We start from the raw sequence: 16,704 nt of genomic DNA on the forward strand, positions 1-16,704 counted from the left end.
AGACAACCAGTCAGGTATATTTTTTATGAAATAAAACCAGTGTTATGGCTATGAATCTTACGCAGGTACCAACAGAAAGTGTATTGGACTCTTGCTGTATCGCCTGTTGCATGGATGTTTGCTGAAAAGATGTTATTTTTTTATGAAATATAACCGGTGTTATGGCTAAGAATCTTACTGCAGCTACCAATGGAAATTGTATTGGACTCTTGCTGTATCGCCCCTGTGGACTTTTGTTGCATGGATGTTTGCTGGCCCAGTGGATTGGATGCTGAAAGGATGTTAGACTATCAGATGCAAATTAAGGATTAATAGGTAAGGCTTCTTGTAAGATTTATGCTGCTTGGGTCACTCGTTTTCTTTGAGTAATTTTCTTATCACCTCCATTAGAGGCCATGACGATAAGAGTGAAATAACTTGGCATGATCATCCCATTATTAAAGTAATATGTGTAGGAAATAGGAAGTGAACGCCATGCATACATAGAGAGAGAGAGAGAGATAGAAGAAGAGGCAGCAGGAGATGAGAGAGATCGAGGAGACGAGACGGTGATTGAATCAATTGTGTCGTTTCATTATTGATTGAGTTGTTTTATAGAGAGAGGCTTGCGCCTCTTCGTGTTTAATTCATTGTGTTTATTTTACGTTCCTTTATTCCCCTATTTTTCTTGAAGGGAAATTTTGGATTAATTAAATTTTCACTTCAAAATTAAGATGAGCTTTTATTTTTGCAAGCTCGAGCTTCTTGTTTTGTAGTGCCTTTTCAGTAGACCTTCCGAGATGCTTTTATGCAATTGTTGCATCTTTTATCATCTCCTTTTGTCCACACTTTGCATACCTATTCAAGAAGCAATACAAGAGTGAGTATCAAAACGTGAGAGCAACATTGTCATTAGTGTCTCCATTGTCCCATTGTCACGATATTCCCCCTCCGCTTTCACAAATTATGACTCGTGCTCTTGAGCTTGTTGCTTATCGACCAACAACCATCACGATAGTGGTCCTTTTTATAACAATATGTGCATGTGATATCACAAGAACATGGAGTGGGTGATTGACTTCGGGAGGAGGATGGGCTCGATAGTTTAGAGCTAGAAGGTCTTTCTTGCCAAGACACATTCTTCTTGCAGCCATGGAATGGTGAGGGTGAACGTGGGCCTTTTGCGAACATCACTAGGATTGTGTTAGAGGTACTATTAGATTCAGGTGTGGTTTGTTAGTGTTCTTATGCATGGTGTATTCTTGGAGAATTCTACCAAGGAGAATAGATAAAGTTAGATTAGTAGCACTCCCTTGTGTGGTTACAAAAGAGCTCCATGTAGGAGGTAGGGCACTTAGTAACATGGTGACCACTTGGGACTCAGAGAAATTGAGACCAACCGTCATGGCTTCATCGAGAAGCAATTGCCACTCTTCCAAGAAGGTAGGCACCAATGCATTCTCAGCCAACGAGTGGTTTACTAGGCGTCGACGATGTGCTAAAACTTCGGATGCAATGTCAAAGTCTTTGTAAATAAGTTTGAAATGGTCCCAAATATCCTTTGAGTTAGGAAGATGATGAACTAGGTCAACCTGACAATCTCCAATGGAGAGAATAAGATCAGATTTTGCTTTAGCATCATTGTCTTTCCATGTAATAATGTCATAACCAACATTTGCAGACGAACGGACCATGCGTACGTACGGTAGTTAGTGTTGGTGAGATGGTCAATTTTATAAGACAAGAAGACTCTTGTCGATGTGGAGGCCATTGTGAGATGTGTAGAAGTTCTCCACAACGAATGGCCGAAGAAGATGACAGTTCCGTTGCCTTGGATAGCCTAAAAGTTGGGCAGTTCCAAGTAGAGATGAATACCTATGGAGGAGATGGATTAGATGGTGATGGTCGATAATCTTTGAGCAAAGATGGGAGTGCACAGTCTGTGTATTTTAATATGAGTTAATTTTTAAATCGTAGAGGTAGCAGAATGAAAGGAAGAAAGGAAGTTAGAGGGCTTAGTCTTGTTGATGTCGTTGATGTAGGTTTCATGATCTTGTATGCTACAGCATCTTTCCACCAAGGATTTTGTCAACTATGCTTCAGTTCCTCAACGTCTCCTTTCTTGGACGGCTTGTCTCTAACCGCAATTCCCATGACATTGTAGGCACAATTAAGGATCGAAATGCCCATAAATCAAAGCCATGCTTCCACCGAATGCTTAGCAGCTTTGACGTGCAGTCATCTTCTTATAAACAGAGCATGTCAATCACAAGGTTACATCAATCAAGTGGTTGCTCCAAGCAGAGTCAATCAGACAGGGCGCATATATACTACGTAATGGAATATTGCTGGTGTGTCGAATCATGTGATTCTTGTGCAGATCGGGGAGCGTTGGACGATAAATCTAGTGATGAGAGGGCTGGCACTAACGATTCTTGGTTTTGCATTTGTGTAGGGCAATGGGAGCGAATCAGAGCACAATGGAAGTTTGAGGTCACTGTAGGAACATATGGCGAATGATACCATGTAGGAAATAGGAAGTGAATGCCATTCATACACAGAGAGCAAGAGATAAAAGAAGAGGTGGTAGGAGATGAGAGAGATCGAGAGACGAGATGGTGATTGAATCAATTGTGTCGTTTCATTATTGATTGAGTTGTTTTATATAGAGAGGCTTGTGCATTTTCATGTTTGATTCATTGTGTTTACTTTACATTCCTTTAATATGGTCCGCTTATCTCATCACCTCCCCTCTCCCTCCCGTATGCCCATGATGGAAGGCAAAGGGACGTTGTCACCTTCTTTGTAGGTAAATGGTGATTTGAGAATACAAGCCAATCTGTTTATAAGTGAATGGCTGCTTGTTGTTGCAAGTCGTTGGCTTCCGTCATCCCTTTTATGCTCCTCAAAGTAAGCAAGTCACAAAAAACTTTGTAAGGCATTAGATGAATCCAACAACTTTCTAAATTAGAGTCTAATGTTAGGTTGGTGATTGGCTTGCTTTGTTGCCACTTCACAACAAGACAAAGCAACTATAGACGCGCTTGATAGACACGAAAAATAGCAGGTGCATCTATAAACGTTGCTCGAATAGTGAAAATACAAGCACGCCTAATAGTGCATCTATTAGCACGTCTATTTATACGTCTATTAGCGCATCTGCACTGTGAATTAGAGACAGATTTAAATGCAAAACAGAGAATACAAAAAGTGAAATTTTGGTATAGGCTGATAAATGTACATCATTGCTTTCCTAACATTACCCATGATTACCAAAGCACGTAATTTTAACAAAAATATCAATGCTTTTTGGCAAACTCACATATACAAAAATAAAGTGACGTGAGAAGAATAAGACAATATGTAAAATAGTTTGGCCAATATCAATGATGGGCTACGGTTTAATCTCATCCTCAATGAGATTAACCCTTGCCAAACTATCTACTTCAAAATCCAAACAAGTGTTTAGATCTACAAATACATTCAATCCACTACTACTTGTGATACTCATGTGCTCATCGAAATCAGCATTACCAATGGTACGCTCGTCCTCACGGGGGTAATGGCCTCAGTGTCTGTATTTGCTATCTCACACAACAAGACAAAGCACCCATAGACGCGCACACAGATGCGTTTACTGAACTAAATAAAAAACTTACGGGCGCGTCTATTTTCGCATTTGGAGACCCGCATCTATCAGCGCGTCTATATATTAGACACGCGCGTATAGACATGCACTTAGATGCTTAAATAGATGCGCTTATAAATGCGTTTATAGACGCAAATATAGATGCTTGTCGAACAGACGAATGCATATATAGACACGTTTATAGACGCACTGATAGACGTGCTTTATTTTTTTTTTTTAATTTACAGAATGCTGTGTATGTTGTGTATGCTATATAGTTACAAGAATCCCATATCCATATTGTGTAATTCAATTCTTACAGCCAACGGCATCTTAATTACAATTCCAAATAAAATATCACAACTCCAAAACGCAATAAAATTGAAAGCTCAAAAAGTGCTTGTATATACATATAGCACGAAGCTAAGCCATGTCATGTGGCTTCAAGTACAAAAAATAAGGAAGCTAAGCCACGTCATGTGGCTTCAAGTACAAAAAATAAGAGGAGTGTATATACAAGAGGCACGAAGCCAAGCCAGTGGCTTTAAGTACAAAAAAGAGTAGCTAGCACTACTTCTACGACTAATCTATGTTCTCTAGGTCCTCGCTCCCTTCCACGCTCCCTTCAAAAATCAAATCTTTACTTATAATTTTGGCATTATTTAATTACTTTCAAATACCTCGGGGGCCGCTCCAGTAGCCCGGGTATACTGCTCCTCAGTAATCAACCCGTCATCATAGAAGTGTCTCCATGTATCTCCTCTGCGATGGTGGCAGTGGTAGGCTGTCTCCACAGGAGTAGGGTATCTGCCCACGATCTCAAGCTACAAGACGACACACTTTGTGGAGGGATTAGTACAAAGAAACAACCTCCTAATAAACTACATAAGCAATATAATTTGAGATCGATACTTACAAATTGGGCCTCCCATGATTCAACACCCCCTGCTTCAAAATGCGTGCTTCCATATTCCTCCATCTGGATCCTTCGTGCCTCCACGTGCTGCAGACTGGGGTCCTCCCTCGCTGACTTCATTGCTTTCTTCCACTCATGCTTGTGAGTGGTGTGGGGCGGGCCCCTTGGTGGTTGACCTCAAGCCTGGCAAGCTTCGCTAGTGCCTGCCTCTTAAGCAAAGATCTTTTATTGCCAAGTATCGTAACAATCTTTGACTTGGCCCATTTATCTGTGAACTGGTGATTGGGGGGGTTAGGATACCTAGAGCGAACAGCAGCGAGGGTCTCATCAGCCAACCTCTTTGGCTGGTCTTTGAAGTGGATAAAGCAATCTCTGTAATTGTTAGCAATTACAAAGCGCATGAAGGCCATGATGTCCTTCCCCCGCGCATCCATCAAGATGCCTCCTATCTAAGTGATGTCATAGAATATCGTACCATCACCTGGAGGCACGTCTAAATCATCTGAATCATCATCGTCCCCACCGCCACCCCTCCCAAAGCACTGTGCCATGCATCCCCCACCGCTCTCCCTGCTACTACGCCTGCTACCGTGTCGTGTCGAGCTCGTACACTAGCCACTCGTAGCTGGAGACTACATGGGACTACGCTGACCACTCGTAGCTGGAGAACCGAGTCTCGATGGCACAGGAGTACATCAATGGCTCTGCGAGACAGAAGGACCTCCTGACGGCATGGGGGAAGGGGCATAAGACGGGATGGCAGAAGGGACATAAGACAGCATGGGGGAAGGGGCATAAGACGGTATGGGGGAAGGGGCATAAGAAGGGGCATAAGACGGCTATGCTGACTCCGCTGGGGTGATCTCAGGTGGTGTGGGGTGGTTTGGAGTCTGTAGTGCCGACTCCTGGGGAGTGTTTAGAGTACCCGTCATATTCCTGTACAACTCCGTAGGACTAGGAGGGTGCCCTAAAAGGTTATATAAGTCCTTCTAATAGATTCTCGCGGATTAGATGAGCTGGAAGCGCTTCCTAGCCACATGTTGAACTGGAAAAAAGGAAAAAAATCTATTACTGATGAGCTGAGAAGAAAGGGGAAGGGAAGAGAGGCTTACTGTCGGAGCGCGTCTATAGATACGTCTGATTAGCGCATCTATAGACGCGTTTGATTAGCGCGTCTATAGACGCGTCTAACAGAGCGTCTAACAACGTGTCTATAGACGCATCTGTCTGTGTCTGCAAACAGGCTAGATGCACGTTTAGACACGCCTATAGATGCGGTTTTAGATGCGCCTATAGATGCGCTCTGACAGACGGGATTTCTAAAAAGTAGAAAAGGACATTGCGTCCGACACACAAATGTGACACTGATACCCAGATCATGCGTTTCTTGGATATGAGAAAGTACAAATCTAAAGAGAGCAAACTTCCAAACAAGATTAACTGCAAAAGGACTTACTTAAATAGAGGTATGGAAGGTTCTTCTTCTTTTTCAAAGTTGCTTCTCCTCCTTGTTCGTCCTCCTCTCCTTTAAGCTTAGAAGTAAGTGTGGGTGCCTTCCTCTTAAGTGTAAGCTTGGAAGTAAGTATGGGAGCCTTCCTCTAATTAAGCATCGAAACTGTGGATCTGCTAATAAGGAAGGAAGCAAGTCGCATGAAGTATAAGTAATGTGAAGAAAAGCAAAGCGAGCACGCTAAAAGCAAGTTTAAAAGCCGCATTTATAATCGTGTCTAATGGCGCGTCTAAATACACAGAGTAGACACGTCTTTAGATACGCCTTTAGACGCGACTGTAGATGCGCTTTTAAACGCGCCTTTAGACGTGCCACAGAGTTTAAATTAAATATTTGAAGAAGAGCAAATTTGGTGGGTTGTTTGTTTGTAGGATGTCTTCATCTTCAACAAGTAGCTCCAGTGAGGATGAATCCCTCCGTATCCACCATCGCGAATATGGTTGGAGCAAAAAATCAAATGTTTGTGTGATCGATGTCGAGGAAACATGTATCGTGCATGCAGGATTACACTTAATCATATCTCAAACTATGGAGAATGGGATGTGACCGTAAACAGGGTAAGGGTTTGTAAGTTAAGGTTGATTGAGATACCTATGGGTCTTCATATGTTTGAGTTATGATCCCATTTTAATTTGATATAGGATGCAATGCCACACTCGCATATGTTGCCCTATGCTCGCCATGAGGAGGTGAAGCATCGGCGATATGAGGTGGGATCTTCAGGAAAGACCGTTACAGATGCATGGAGTGATGGTGATAGTAGCCCTCCACCATTACCTCATCAAGCCGTGGAGAAGAAGGTGTTTGATGATATGGTGCGGGATTTATATGTCCATGAAGGGAGGGATGATAGCATGGAGCAGGATGATCTTTTTACTACAGCATCGACTCCACTGTTTGAGGAGTGCACATTGTCTGTTCTACAATGTGCCTCCCTTGAGTTACTAAACTTACAAACCATCTATGGATGGAGCAATGCAAGTTTGAATGCATTACTCTAGTAAGCTTTAAAGTCTATTTTGCAAACATGGTGAATTATGCTAGTGGGTTAATTACTCGAATGCTTTTCCTCATTTATGGTCTTCACATGCAGGCTATTGTGTAAAATGCTTCCAAGGGAGAATAAACTACCGACCTCAAGAGATATGGCAAGGCAACATGTGACCTCTCTTGGAGGATAAGATTACAAGCACATCCATGCATGTGTCAACGATTGCGTTTTGTTTCGTGGACTACATAAGGATGCAAGAGATTGTCCTACTCATGGAGAGGCAAGATATAGAGCAGATCTCAAAACCTTGGACGTGCCTCGTAAGGTATTGTGACATTTTCCCATAATCCCTCGCATCCAACATATGTTCAAGTGCAAATCTATTGCAGAGCTCATGTCATGGCATTCATCCCATCAATCAACCGATGGCAAGTGGAGAACTCCTACGAACTCTCCTGCGTGGAAGCATATTGAAGACACATGGCCAAGCTTCAAGGAAGAACCTAGGAGCTTGAGACTTGGATTGGGTATGGATGGTGTGAACCCATTTGGTCTCAAAAGCACGTCTTACAGTGTATGGCCAGTGGTATTGGTGAATTACAATCTTCCACCCTCTATGGCTATTAAGAAAGGACATGTTATGCTGTCCCTTCTAATTCTAGGGAAACATAAAGTCAAAAACCCTGATGTTTATTTGTAGAATTTGATTGACGAGCTAGAGATACTTTGGAGAGGTATTGAGGTGCATGATGTGAGCAGGCCTTCCTCGTCATGAGACTTCAACTGCAAAGCAGTCTTGATGTGGACGATGCATGACTTCCCAGGCTATGGCGAGTGTTCAGGTAAGCATTGCATTTCTAATTATGAATAGGCAAAGAATGTGGCACCCTAAACCCACCTTCCACTCTTAATTGCATCTATTGTTTAGGTCTCACTACATCGGGTTACCATGCATGTCCTATTTGTGGTCCTTTGCTAGTTGCCTCACAGGCAGACGCATTGAATAAGGTCATCTATGAGAATCACCGTCGATTTCTCCCACCTGATCATCCTAGATATGTTGCCCCTTGGAATGAAGTCCTCCCACAATCACTCACCGCAGGAGATTGGATGAGAATTTGGGACGGTTCCATGACTCCTCCACCACTTGGCATGAGCCGGTAAGGGTTTGTAACTATTGGTTGGAAGTAAAGATTGGATATATTGGCTTAAAGTAAAGATTGCCCGCTAACACTTTATTTTGTTTAGATACTCCATCTTTTATCGTTTACCATATTGGTCCCACCTCAAGATCAATCACCTGCTTGATCCCATGCATATCTTCAAGAATGTGGCATCTACCATTTGGGAGCATTTGAATGGGACACAAGATTCAGCAGGCATAAGGGAGGATCTACGTACCACAGGGAGGATGCGTGAAGCTTGGCATCAAGAGAGACCAAATGGGCGTGTTTTTTTACCTCGTGCACCATGGATGTTATCAAAGCTAGAGATGGCGACGGTGACGCACACTATTACTACAATTCATACTCCCACTGGATGCATGAGGTGTTTGAAGGGAGCCTTTACAAAGAGCAAGAAAAGAGGTGTAGAGCAATTATATGGCTTGAAATCTCATGATTGGCACAAGATGCTCCAAGTAAGTATTTTATGTGCATAATATCTTTTTCCTTTCAAATTTGTGAGTGAATAGTTATAAGCAACTAATCAACCACCTCCTCATGGGTTCAGTTCATACTACCTACTAGCATTTCACGTAGTGCATTGAAGGACGTGAAAGATTGTATTTACAAGATGGGCGAGCTTGTGAGGTACTTTACATGATACAAAATATGATGCGTATCAATGCTCCGTGCAAGTTTGAATGCATATTGCTAATATGCTGTACTTTTTCATTTCTAGGTATGTGAGCTCAAAGGAAATAGATCCCACCACACTTGAGAATGCTCGAGTTATGTCAGTGGAGGTGGTTTGTTTAGTGGAGGAGACATTTCCACGTTCTATTCTCACAAGCCAACTACATCTCATTGTGCATTTGGTGGATGAGATTGCTATATGCGGTACTATACAAGCACGATGGTTGTTCTTCCTGGAGTGCTTCATGAAGACCTTGAAGGGCTTCGTGAGACAAAATGCAAGACCTGAAGGTAGCATGGCCAAGGGTTGGTTGGTACAAGAGTCACTTGTATATATTTATGAGTTTCTTGTTGATGTGGATAGCTCTCTCCCACGACTATGGAGAGATGATGAAGACCTAAGGATGACCTCTATTGTGCCTCAAGGGAAAAGACGCAACAAAGTAATAGACACGGAGTTGCATAATAGTATCAACCTCTTTTGCATGCTTAATAGTGATGTGATGAAAAGATGGGTGATAAGATACGAGGATGCAAAGGGAAGAAGACAAGAAGAAAGGGCCCTCTTTCGTACACACCATGGATCTCGTGTGCCATACCCTCAGTATCTAAGAGCACTTCCAAAGGATATTCATGTGGATTGGCTACTTGATGAAATGGAGAAAGCAGAGAAAGACGAGGGGATGCATATCACAATGGAAGAATAGGAGTATGCTAGGAGATGCATGACCAAGGTCGGTATATAGAATGTTATGCATAAGTTAGGAGCTTTCAATAATTTAGATTGCTTATTTAATTGATTTTTTCTTGGTGTAGTGCACTATGTTCAATGCTATATGGTGTGAGGGCAAGAATTTTCGAACACAACGGATTGATGATAAGAGAAACACACAAGATTACGGCGTCATTGCTAGCTTTGAGGGAGCCAATGGAGCCATGGATGATTATTGTGGCATAATCCAAGATATTATTATGCTTGACTTTCGACGCTTCTTTGTGTATGTTTTGGATGTAAAGTGGTTTAAGGACATGGTGGAAAGAGGCCCTAATGCAACAATCAAATGCCATGCAAGTGGCTTTGTAACTATTGACTCCACAAAGTTTTGGCAAAGTAGGAAGGACACACTAGTACTACCGCAACAATGTGAACAGGTACTGTGCACACATATAAAAATACTCGCTTTTAAATATTTGATGCAAGAAAAATAACATGATTGTATTTGTGTTTGAATTAGGTTGTCTATCAACCAATGGTGGGTAATAATAGATGGTAGCATGTCATACCTATTATGCCACGTTCCAAAGTGATGTTTAGTACATTTACTAATATGGAGCGTATGGAGGATGATCATGGCCATGGACGTGATGATGACCGTGATACGAGAGAGGAGGATGATCATGAGATAGGAGATACAGATATTGAGGCCATTACTTATGAGGACGAGCCTACCATTCAAGATGCTGATTTCGATGAGCACATGAGTGGCACAAGTAGTAGTGGGTCGAATGTATTTGTAGATCTAAACACTTGTTTGGATTTTAAAGTAGATAGTTTGGCAAGGGTTGATCTCATTGAGGATGAGATTGAAGCGTAGCCCCATAATTGATATTGGCAAAACTATTTTACATATTGTCTCATTCTCCTCATCTCACTTAATTCTTGTATATGTGGGCTTGCAAAAATTTATGTGCTTTGGTAATCATGGGCAATGTTTGGAAAGCAATGATGTACACCAAAATCTCACTTTTTGTATTCTCTAGTTTGCGTCTATCTACGCGTCTAAATGCGCGTCTGATTCTCAATATAAATGCGCAAATAAATGCGCTAATACACGTGCAAATAGACACGCTGATAAACGCAATGTTAGACGAGCCCATATTTTCTCAGTTTAGACGCGCAAGTAGACGTGTTAATATACGCGCAAATAGACAAGTTGTTAGATGTGCTTTTAGACGTGCCTGTAATTCCTCTACTAAAGGAATGCCTATAGACGCGCCCGCTATTTTGCGCGTCTACCAAGCGTGTCTATAGTTGCTGTGTGTTGTTGTGTCATGATCATCCTACTCTCTTGTATCACAGTCATCATCACCTCCATGGCCATGATCATCCTCCATACGCTCCATATTAGTAAATGTACTATACATCACTTTGAAACGTAGCGTAATAGGTATGACATGCCACCACCTATTATTATCTACCATTGGTTGTGATAGACAACCTAACTCAAACACAAAGACAATCATGTTATTTTCCTTGCATCAAAGGTATCAATATTTAAAAGAGTATTTTTATATGTGTGTACAATACTTGTTCACATTGTTACGGTAGAACTAGTATGTTCTTCTTACTTTGCGAAAACTTTGTGAAGTCAATAGTTACAAAGCCACTTGCATGGTGTTTGATTGTTGCATTAGAAGCTCTTTCCACCACATTCTTAAACCACTTTACATCCAAAACATACACAAAGAAGTGTCAAAAGTCAAGCTTAATAATATCTTGGATTATGCCAGAATAATCATCCATGGCTCCATTAGCTTCCTCAAAGCTAGCAATGACACCGCAATCTTGTGTGTTTCTCTTATCATCAATCCGTTGTGTTCGAAAATGCTTGCCCTCACACCATATAGCATTGAACAGAGTACACTACACCAAGACAAAATCAATTAAATAAGCAATCTAAATTGTTGAAAGCTCCTAACTTATGCATAACATTCTATATACCGACCTTGCTCATGCATCCCCTAGCATACTCCCATTCTTCCATTGTGATATGCATCCCCTTCTCTGCTCTTTCCATTTCATCAAGTAGCCAATCCACATGAATATCCTTTGAAGTACTCTTAGATGCTGAGGGTATGGCACACGAGATCCGTGGTGTGTACCACAACAAGACAAAGCACCTACAGATGCGCACACAGACGCGTTTACTCAACTAAAAAAAAACTTACGAGTGCATCTATTTGCACGTCTATTTGTGCATCTAGAGACCCAAATCTAACAACACGTCTATATAGCAGACAGCCGCACATATAGACGTGCATATAGATGCATAAATAGATGCTCTGCTAGAAAATATAAAAAACAGACAGACGCATCAATAAATGCGTGTATAGACGCATTTATAAATGGTCTTATAGACTCTTTTATAGACGCACAAATAGAAGCTCCTCGAACAGACAGATGTGTATATAGACACGTTTATAGATGGTTTGATAGACGTGCTACATAATATTTTTTAAAATTTGTGTGCTTGAACAGAATGCTGTGTATGTTGTGTATGCTATGTAGTTACAGGAATCCCATTTCCACATTATGTGATTCAATTCTTATAGCCAACCGCATTTTAATTAGCACTCTTGCAAGCACGTCTATAGCCGACAATTACGTCAATTCCAAATAAAACATTACAACTCCAAAACGTTTAGTTCACAAGGCATTAATTGATAGAACGTTGTACAAGAAAATTGAAAGCTCAAAAGTGCTTGTATGTAGATATAGCACGAAGCTAAGCCAGGTCTTGTGGCTTTGAGTACCAAAAATAAGAGGAGCGTATATATAAGAGGCACGAAGCCAAGCTAGTGGCTTTAAGTACAAAAAATAGTAGCTAGCATTACTTCTACGACTAATCTAAGTTCTCCACATCCTCGCTCCCTTCTATGCTCCCTTCTGCACTCCCTTCTCCGCCTCCTTCCTCGTCTTCTTGTGCAGGGGCCTATAAACAAGGGACAACATATATCAATGTATGAAAAATCAAATCTTTACTTATAATATTCACATTATTTAATTACTTTCAAATACCTCAGGGGACGCTCCAGTAGCCCAAATATACTGCTTCTCAGTAATCAACTCGTCATTATAGAAGCGCTTCCATGTATCTCCTCTGCAATGGTAGCGGTGGTAGGCTGTCTCGATAGGAGTAGGGTATCTGCCCACGATATCAAGCTGCAAGATGACACAATTTGCAGAGGGGTTAGTACAAAGAAACAACCTCCTAATAAACTACATAAACAATATAATTTGAGATCGATACTTACAAATTGGGCCTCCCATGATTCAACACCCCCTTCTCCAAAATGCATGCTTCCATATTGCTCCATTTGGATCCTTCGTGCCTCCACGTGCTGCAGACTAGGTTCCTCCCTTGCTGACTTCATTGCTTTCTTCCACTCATGCTTGTGAGCGGTGTGGGGCAGGCCCCTTGGTGGTTGACCTCCCTTGAGCCTGGCAAGCTCCGCTAGTGCCTGCCTCTTAAGTGAAGATCTTTTATTGCCAAGTATCGTAATAATCTTTGACTTGGTCCATTTATCTGTGAACTAAACATTGGGGGGGTTAGGATACCTAGAGCGAATAGTAGCGAGGGTCTCATCAGCCAACCTCTTTGGATGGTCTTTGTAGTGGATAAAGCAATCTCTATAATTATTAGCAATTACAGAGCACATGAAGGCCATGATGTCCTTCCTCTATGCATCCATCAAGATGCCTCCTGTCTGAGTAATGTCATAGAAGATCGTACCATCACTCAGAGGCACGTTTAAATCATCTGAATCATCCTCGTCCCCACCACCACCCCTCCCAAAGCAGTGTGCCATGCATCCCCCACTGCTCTCCCTAGTATTACACGTGCTACCGTGTCATGTCGAGCTAGTACACTGGCCACTCATAGCTGGAGACTGCATAGGACTATGTGGACCACTCGTAGCTGGAGAACCGCGTCTCGACTTCATAGGTTTACGCCGATGGCTCTGCGAGACAGAAGGACCTCCTGACGGCATGGGCGAAGGGGCATAAGATGGCATGGGGGAAGGGGCATAAGACAGCATGGGGGAAGGGGCTTGGCTGTGTAGGTAGCTGGGCTATGTTGACTCCACTAGGGTAATCTCAGCTAGTGTGGGGTTGGCGTGGTTTGGAGTCTGGAGTGCCGAATCCTAAGGGGTGTTTAGAGTACCCGTCATGTAACCGTATAACTCCGCAGGACTAGGAGGGTGCCCTAAAAGGTTATATAACTCCCGAAAGATGGTCCCTTGAAGATCAAGTGAGCCTGAAGAGCCCAGGACACTCACAAGCTTACTCTGTTTCTAAAAAACTACTACTTTCTAATGCCTTTCCCAATAGAAACAAGTTGCATATCGTGTTTTGAGTTTTTTATCCTCGTTATTGATAAATTTGCCCTTAATTTCTTCTAAAGAGTTGTAGATCTTGATTTCATCTTTGGAATAAAAAAAGAGCTCCCAAATCCAAGCTACGAACCAAAATTTATCGCCAAAATAGTGACTACTATTTCTTGGGGGAGGTGCGACTACTTTTTTAGCTGCATGCTCTTTATTCGGGCCTCCAACTACTAGTCCTACAATCAAAAATCAAATTCTACCATCATGCAAATAAACATCTACTCCTAAAGGCTAGCATGCAAACATGATCTAAGATGTACAATAGTATCAGCTCCACCTAGTTCCTACCACTAGCAGCTCAAAAATGGGGTCCTCAAAATATGCCTATCAGTTTTGCCCACCCCTCACCTATGAACATTTATATCTAGTAGTATCGTTTTGCTTTGCCTTATTACCCTCTTGGATCAAAAGGAAATAAACCCTTCCTTCTATACTGGCCACAATGCCTCAAGCCACCTATAGCCAAATATGTTTGAGTCTCTTGTCCCTGTGTCTTCAAAGTATGCAGCCCATGTTTTAATCTCTCCAATATGCATGCCATCTTCAAATCCGATTCTTCAATTCATTTTTCCAATCGCCAATCAAGAACCTCCCAATTATAACTGGCTTGTGCATATATATCATTATTTGGGAACTCTCCATAAGATGCATCATGCATTGAGCCATGTGGCAAAATATCATGTGCTACCTTTACTTGGTCATCCAAGATTCCTTCATTACACATGATTTAAAAATATATATTTCTGTCAGGTTACACTTGTAATACATTGATAGCATTGAGAGATATATCTCTACGAGATCCTTGAACTCTCTCCTCTTGCATCGAAGTTGTTATAATAGGCTTGTTCCCCTACTCTTCATTATTATCCTCATTGCTTGCATACCTTGTTTGCACTAGCACTACCTCTTCATCAACATGGGGTTGATATGGTTCATTCCCACCCCCTTGTCTACCTTCAGCATCAGTGGGAATTCACTCTCGTAAATTAGCCATGACCATCTCTACCTCATATACTACTTGCATGAATGCATCCCAAGCATTCGCCTCTCCATCATGCTGAGCATATGTCATGTTCGAACAATCTTCTTTCTGATTGTAAATATAAATCACCTACTTCTTATATTTTTTGATAGGTAAGCAGATTTAGCATATAGCATAACTTCATGCTTTGGTTGCCCAAAGAAGAATGTTGGACAATTTAGATCCTCACAATCTGTATCTCTGTGCATACTCATTGGTTATTGATTTTCACTTGGATCAATTCCAACAATAGCCAAAGTTGCATCAAAAGTTTCATTTGCATCAATATATCCATGGGCCAATGTTGATATAAATGGATCATCATTTCCTCTTTGCTCTTCCAAGTCCATGCATTCCTCATTTGGCTAGACATGTAAGTCTTCTTTATGTTTCTGAAAGTTTCATTTGCATCAATATATCCATGGGCCAATGTCGATATAAATGGATCATCATTTTCTCGTTGCTCTTCCAAGTACATGCATTCCTCATTTGGCTAGACTTGTAAGTCTTCTTTATGTTTCTGAGTCTTCATCTATAGCTAAAAATATGGAAGCTGTAGATGCAAATTTGAGACATTTTCTTGCTTGTACAAAGGCATTTCAATGAGTTAATGCAATGCTTTCATAACCAAACTTGGCTAGATGTTACCACTTATATATGGAGTTTGGTATTCTAATTTTCTCATAATTGCAATTCCATGGTCATTTGAACACGGTAGTACAATTTGGACGTTGTCTAGATTAGTAGCAACATCTATAATATTTCCTTTTAACAAATATTGCCTAAAAGATAAGCGTTGACATATCTAGGCAAATGTGGCATGCAGTGCAATTAGCCTTTCTTCAAGCTCTGAAAGCACCTACACTTGTTGGATTACCTCATTCATTTTTGCATGCCTTGGTGATGCCAAAGTGGGGACTTGGACTTGGTCAAGCTGGTATTTACAACATGAACATATAGCATTGGTGCATGCCCTAAAGGAATCATTATCATGCCCAAAGTTTCTACCAATAGTGTAGTGAATTCTTTAGTGGTTGTTTTTGTTTGATATTTAAATGATAGTCTCTCACAATGGCAACAAAAATATGTAGGTGTGTTAGCAACCATTGATAGGAAAGTTTGTATGGTTTTGTCTTCTTTTTCCTCTAATTGTTTTCTCCCCTCAAAGCATTCTCTTGCATTCTTTTGTTTTGTTGTTGGTCTTATTTATTTTCAAGATATTGAAGATGCCGAGTCATTTGAGCAATTGTCCTCCCCTATATGTTTAACTGTGCATGAATAATTGTTGCTACTTCTGGTCTTGATTTGTAGCATGCAAGATAGATCCCATGAGAACTCTGACATGCCCTATTAGGAAAAGATTACGAGGAGAAAGCTTGAGACAACGCGTTGTGGCGTGGTAGACTAGGTAAAATTTGATGACTTACAAAATCTAAGGATTTTCATGTGGTAGAACAAACATTTGGACAATTCGTGGAGAGCAACGCGATTAGACAGAATCTACTTCAGTAAAGAAAAATCATGGATTATGCCTTGTCTACAAGGAAAAGTATTGTGTGTCATACGACTTTGACCAATTCTTGCTCATGGTATGTTTTTGAACTACTGGGATATCAACAAGCTAACAAAGGGCC

This window comes from Dipteris shenzhenensis, chromosome 9 (genome assembly GCF_047967505.1).
Source record: "Dipteris shenzhenensis isolate YYH24624 ecotype China chromosome 9, Dip_SZ_1.0, whole genome shotgun sequence".
NCBI lineage: Eukaryota > Viridiplantae > Streptophyta > Polypodiopsida > Gleicheniales > Dipteridaceae > Dipteris > Dipteris shenzhenensis.